Source organism: Ornithodoros turicata, chromosome 4 (genome assembly GCF_037126465.1).
Source record: "Ornithodoros turicata isolate Travis chromosome 4, ASM3712646v1, whole genome shotgun sequence".
In the NCBI taxonomy this organism is placed as follows: domain Eukaryota; kingdom Metazoa; phylum Arthropoda; class Arachnida; order Ixodida; family Argasidae; genus Ornithodoros; species Ornithodoros turicata.
The window spans coordinates 33,293,570-33,300,137 of record NC_088204.1 but is presented as its reverse complement, the minus strand read 5'-3'; the positions used below and the strand labels follow the sequence as shown (position 1 = coordinate 33,300,137).

The 6,568-nt window shown below is 49.3% G+C and overlaps 1 long non-coding RNA gene across 1 annotated transcript; it reads left to right on the top strand.

The window, feature by feature from the left end:
- The first annotated feature begins 5,318 nt into the window (after positions 1-5,318).
- LOC135392957 (uncharacterized) lies at positions 5,319-5,791 on the top strand. Its single transcript, XR_010422332.1, has 3 exons — positions 5,319-5,453; positions 5,510-5,654; positions 5,713-5,791. It is a non-coding gene; the product is annotated as an uncharacterized LOC135392957 (long non-coding RNA).
- The last annotated feature ends 777 nt before the right edge of the window (positions 5,792-6,568 follow it).

Here is a 6,568-nt window from a genome sequence, read left to right as displayed (position 1 = left end):
TCATATTAAGCACGCCCTGCGGAAGCAGCGACATTTGCAAGCAGTCTACATCGCCAACTTTGTCATTGATTTATTGAAATACCGATTGGTTATTGACATGCAACGCATTAAACAGTCCGAATAACTTTGACGAGACTCTGTGTTTTCTTTCACTGAAACATGTTTATTGAATACATACAAAAGAGTTGGTCGATAGATGCCTGCACCCTCCCTGACTTGCCTCAACAGAAAGGATATGGGGAACCTTCATCGCAGCGTCGTCATTGCGCGGGTCACTGCACCAGCACGATGACGGAATGGTCATTCTTTTCGTACACCCATTCCGCTACCACACTGCCACGATGACCCGTGCTTCTCCTGTCTGAGAGAGAGAGAGAGAGAGAGGGATGTCTCGACTAGAACTTTTATTCTCGATTACATGCGCGTGCAGCTCTTTGTTCCGCGGTTACTCGATGCCTGACGTCGACGGTCTCGGGCTCTCTTCCGGGTTTTCCGTTGCTGCACAAAGAGGGAGTACTATCGTAATGCGATACGCGTCAAAACACTAGGAAAGCTTACCGTATTCGCAGCTCCCATAAGGGAAGGAGTGTACGGCATCCACGAGATAGCGTTTGTCGTCGTACGGGACCAAGCTCTTCTTGAGTCTCGAAATGGTGTACATCGTTTGCTTTATACTCTGGATGGTGCACTGCGTCTGAGAGACCGCCTTTTCATTGAACAGAGAATCTCGGTACACTTCGTGCAATAAATGTTTCCTCACCACGTCTTTCTTAACTCCTTTGGCTCTCGCGATCTGTTTGTGTGTCCCAGCCAAGAGAATGCTGTACATTTTCGCTCGGATGGCTACGACTTCCTGGATAACTCCACCCCCCGTCTCGTCTTTGAAGTACCCCATCTGATTCGCGTGCTCGTCGTTGAAAAGTGGGTGGTCCGGCGGATAGGAAGACAGATCTAACTCACTCTCAATCTTCATCAGCTGCTCTTCCAGGCTTTCACACGTGAGAGAAAAAATTACGCTGTCCGTGTCGCTATAGATCAATTGCACTGGACATGTCAAGCGAGAAAAGAGCGACTCGTAGATGAAGCTGTACATTCGGACTTTGGATATTTCAAGAATGGCAAAGCCCACGTAAAGGGGGTGCGTGCATTTGATGCGGCGTTGTTTCATCTCGTACAAGATGCACTTATCACTCAGAATGTGAAAATGCTGACTGTCGACGGAGCTAGCTTTTCGGAGCGCGCTTTCTTTGTCGTAGGCTAGGGCATACTTTTTCATCCGTCTCACATTTTGTATCGACTTACCGAACGTGCTGTTCGACATGGTTTTGTACAGAAGTCGCTCGAATTTCGTGGTTGCGGCATTCCTCAACGCGTTTCTCTGCACGAAGGTTCGCAAAAAGTTGTCTTGGCGGAACGAGAGGATGCTGTGAACACGTTTTATTTTCATGCCCAACCTCACGTACAGAGCGAGCAGTGCATAATGAACGACGTAGCGTTCTTTGTCGTAGCACGTCAGCAAGAGTTTCGTTGTGGAAGGGGCGTTCAGCGCCAACGCATCTTTCAGGTGGCGTTGGTAGGGGGAGAGTTCGTTCTCGTCCACGCACCTGTGTTCGGGTGCCAGGGGAAAATCCCTAGTGAGCGCGTGCAGTTCTTCGGGATATGACAAGTCTACCACGTACACGTAACCCACTTCCGAATCGTGAGGAATGTTGAGAAAATCGATCTCGCTCCACCTCGAAGGATCGACCCACTCAAAACCACCTGTCGGGAGATGGAAAGTCATCGCGTACGGGTACAAACTGTTCACGTCGAGGTACTGGATAAAAGTCTTTTCTTGCTGGGGATCGTAATCGTCGCACCCCTCGTGATTAGCCCGACAGTATCTGTGGAAGCTGTTACAAATGCCTCCCCTGATTCCCTTCTCGATCGTTTCGTACATCTCGCGATCGCTCATGAGCTCGAGTTTGACTTTGGTGAGCTTCAGAGCGCTGCTCCACGCGTAACTGGCGAGGGACACTGTGCGTAGGATATCTAACCTATCCGTCTCTAGCGCAATCTTCCTGAAATACAGTACGACGTCGCAGAGCTGACAGGCGTCGAGCGTGACGTAGAGACGCGTGTAACCGCCGAGGTTCTTACATTCGAACAATTCGAAAATCTCGAGGGCGTACTGATAGTCCTCGTCCGTGATCTCTTGGTCGTTCAGGTCGCTTTTGAAAGCTTCCTTTGGCGGTAGTGCGGGCAAATTGTACGCTTCGAAACTGTCGACGAAGGTGTACGGGTAAATGCCTTTCCTGAGAAGGCTTCGGAAACGGTCACCATACATTTGACGGGTACAATGAAACGCGCTTTCACCACCGCTGGCGAGCAGGGTTTCCACCAGGTTCGACAAGGAGAGGTTGAAAAACTGCGTGGTATCGCGGAAATGGAGATCGCCAATGTTGAACCCTCTTATCTTTTCCGAGCTCGAAGCTAAGATCCACGGCTCGCCCAGATTTAGAACGTGCATGTGGTGGAGAAGGGAGCTCAAATCGTACTGCAGGTTGTGCACGCACACGACGAGTTCTTTGGTGTTACGACACGTAAGGTTACACGTATCACACAGCGTCGCGACAAAATTCGAAGAACCGGGCTCTACGAAGCGGGTGTGGTCGTGATGCGACACCTTCCGCGTATGTCGGTTAAATTCGATTCCACAAAATTCGCAGTGTGTAGCGCTCGCGTGCCGAAAGTGGTCTTCCATACTCATGACCAACGGCGCGGGACAACTGTTCAACCTATCGATTTGATCGCTAAATCGCTTGAGCGAGAGCAAGCATTTCTCTGCCGCGTTGGGTCCCAAATAGCCATCTAGGCCTAGTATTTTTCCGTCCCAACTTCTCACTACAACGATGCAGTACGAGCTCATCCTGTGCACACTCACGGCGTCCTTCACGAGCGCGTCCTTTTCCAAAACGCTCTCCGTGTCCAACACCGCGAAATAGGGATAGGGATGCATGTACTGTATCTTGTTGAAGGAGACACTCTCCCCCGCTTTTGGCATTTGGAGAATCACTTCGTTTACGTCTCGACACAGACGTTCGTGTTGCTGCAATGCCTCTCTCGTTCCGTAACCGGACGTGCATTTCTCGCAATAAAAGTAGTCACTTCGTCCCATGAAAGTGCTAAATTTTCGGATCCCATAGAAATGCTCCTTAACCTCGAGCAAGTGGACTTTATCCTTATAGAGCGTACAGGGAACCCGTCCTGTTGTTATCGAACTCGTCTGCTCGTCGAACACGTAGATGTAGACGGAGATTTTGTTTTTTCTCTCCCACAGGGAAATGTCTTCGTAAGTGACTGGGAAGCAGGGCGGCCAGTACGTTACGCGCGTCTCCGGATTCGAAGGATTCATGTACTTGCGGTATCTAACATAATCGTTTGGGTTGTTTCTCAACGGATGCAAGAGTGCCAGCACGCTATACTTGAAACACTCGTTTTCGTGATTCGGCGGAAGTTTGACGTTTGTGAGAGTCTTTGTTTTTCTCTTTAGCAGCTCGGGAAGCTCGATCGTGCATCCAATCCGCTTCGGTTTTAAGCGCGTTAGTTTTAAGTCGACACATTGGACGTCGTTCGAGGTGAAACCAGACCCTTCTCTCGCATAGTTTTCAACGCGTTGCGAGGACTCTGCGATAGCAGCATTTATCGCGCCTTCGATTTCTTGGCGGTTATGAACGACTCTCATGTGAAGGTTCACGTGAAGGAGATGAGAAGTCAACCCGTTGGCTCCGTCCTTAACCATGAGCGCCTTCGAGCACAGACAAAATTTGAAAGGCATGGGATAAGCTTCGAGGACACGCGTGATTACTGGAGCTATGCTCGGTAGATAGAGTCGCAAATCGTCGACGTTGTCGTCGTGCGGGGAACAGAGAAGCGTGTACCTAGTAGCCGTTCCGTCAAATGCCTCATCTGTGACAAAGAAAGGAAGGAATCGTCTCTCCGTGACGGAGGGATGATTCTCTACGACGTGTTCTCGTAATTCAACGATTCTACGACCCTGGACAGGCTCAGCTTCGTTTCGAAATTCTGGGCTTGCATCTGGTGATTCATCTCTAACCCTACCAGACAGAGGAATGAAATCTGCATACGACTGATCCCCTTCCCACATGAGCAATTCGTCTGCATTGTCATGTCCATCTAGGGGTTCGTCGTCGTCGTCCGTTTCACTTATTACGAAAGGCGGACTACTGACTCTGTCGTCGTCGTCGTCATCTGAAAGGACGACTGGGCTATTACCGAGATTCTCTATTCTAGCTTCGTGCTCTCTTTCTACGGCCACGAGCATGGCATCGATGGGGTCGTACTGACATACGAGACAGCGCGGCACTGCGGTCAAACAAAATCAGTACGAGATTTCCTCTCACGAAACAATGCTCACTTTTCCCTTCAGTTGAGGAACGCTTGAGATTGATGATGATGATGAGAGAGGATGGGATGAGTCCCTGTGGTCAGTGTCATGCGGTGACAGCGGCTATCGGTTCCTGAAAAACAATGTCATACATAGAATACACTCTCACAGCAGAGACGGTCAACTTACATTTTGGTCCACGAAACGCCTCGTGTCGTGGATGGATGCCCCTCGTGGGCTTCCTGTCAATCGTCGTAGAACCAGCGCACCTTTTATAGTCGCTACACCGCTCTCCTCCTCCTCCGCATTGCGACGGTGTCGTCTGTACTTTGACCACCCCGCCTTCCGTCTTTCGCGCCTTTTTGCGATGTCGCATATGACAATGATAATACCATCGACGTTGAATAAAACATTACACTAATTTCTAGCTAACACTCTGGGACGACTTGTACATGACGACAAGAAGACCCAGAGTGGGATTCGAACCCAGGATCTTTCTACACTGGGCGCGACACACTAACCACCAATCTAATTCGTACTGCGTGACGTTTTTCGTATTGCGGGGTTCGTGTCTACACACGTCACAACATGTTCAAACACGTGCAAACATGTTCAAACACTTTCAATGACGTCATAGAGAGAGAGGAAGTAGTGTGTCCAGGGACGACTTCGTCGCCTGTGTCTAAACACGTCCAAACATGTTCAGACACGTTCAATGACGTCATAAAGAGGAAGAGAGAGGAACGAGTGTGTCCAGGGGCGACTTCGCCGCCCATGTTCAAACATGTTCAAACACGTTCAATGACGTCATAGAGAGTGAGAGGCAAAGCTTTACTATAAATGTCGAAGCGAATGGTCGATCGTCATTCCATCATGATCAGCTTGGTAGATCCTCGTAAGTAATACCCATGACGTCATCATCATCGTCGAAATGTTTGAAGAGTTTCGTTTCCAGTGTACAACACTTTTGCTGCGCGTGAAGTCGGTTTTTTCCCGCCTCACATATTTCGGGAGATTGGCAGCGCCCGCTTCTTCTGTACCAATTGTGGTGGATTGTGGTCCAAAGGTACGCTTCCTCGTTATTTTTTTTAATACGTTCTATAATCGTTCACATTTTTTCAGAGCAAAAGCATTGGACGGACCGATTGATTCGCCCGTTTCTCGGCTGTCGGACGGTACCGTTCGACGTACGTTGCGAAGGACTTCGACTATTGAAGGAAGATGGAGAAGATGGACCATCAGTGTCACTCTGTGACTGAAGAAGATTGTACGTGTGTGTGTTTGAGATATAAAAACACGCGTTTCTCACACTCCTTTCGTTGCAGATTACGAATGGCTACTGACGGGAGATCTACCCCTGGTCCTAACCTTCAAGCCTCCTCCAAAGACCTTCTTTTTGCGAATCGGCGATCAACTGACTACCTGTCGTTGCAGTGGACTCTGGTCGAGAAACCCCAGCCATTGGTTAGACTCGAGCCTTCGTCCGTATTTGGGCTGCCTTCCCGGCTACGAAACCAAAGCTGGAGCCTAATTTTTGTGTAACGAGAAATAAAGGTTGTCTACTCTCATTCCGTCTCAGTCATGATGATGACGCCCGAGCAGAGGTTTGCCACCTTTGTGCAAACGCGAATGTATCGGGACTTGCTGCGATTACGCGATTATATTCACGGCGATAGCTGCGAGGGAGACTTTCGCTCGATTCTCAAGACGATACCCCTACGTCTGTTCACCGTCAGTGGGAAGATTGCAAAGAAAATGAAGCGTTTCGTAGATTACAAGCTCGAGCTGTTGGAAAAGTATAGACGAGGAGAGACAGTCGACCCGTGTCTCATCAACGCGGGTTTCAACCGACCTATCGTCCATCGCTACTGGCTTCTCCACACATCCCTCGACGTCACGGTGCAGACCGGCGACGACGGTGAGCGTCGGGTCAGCACGTTGGAAGATCGTCTCGCAAGGGTCTTGTGTATGTCGTGAATAAATAAACTATTTTTTACGAAACGAGTTCGCTCACGAGGAGACGTTTTATTGTTTCGTCATTCTCTTCTAGGTTACAGGAAAACATGGATACACAACTTTTCAAGCTGTAGCGTTTCGACATGCGCGTGGCTACGTAGATACAAAAAAGCCCGCAGTAAGGCGAAAAAGGCGATTGAATACACTTGTCGTTATACTCGTCCA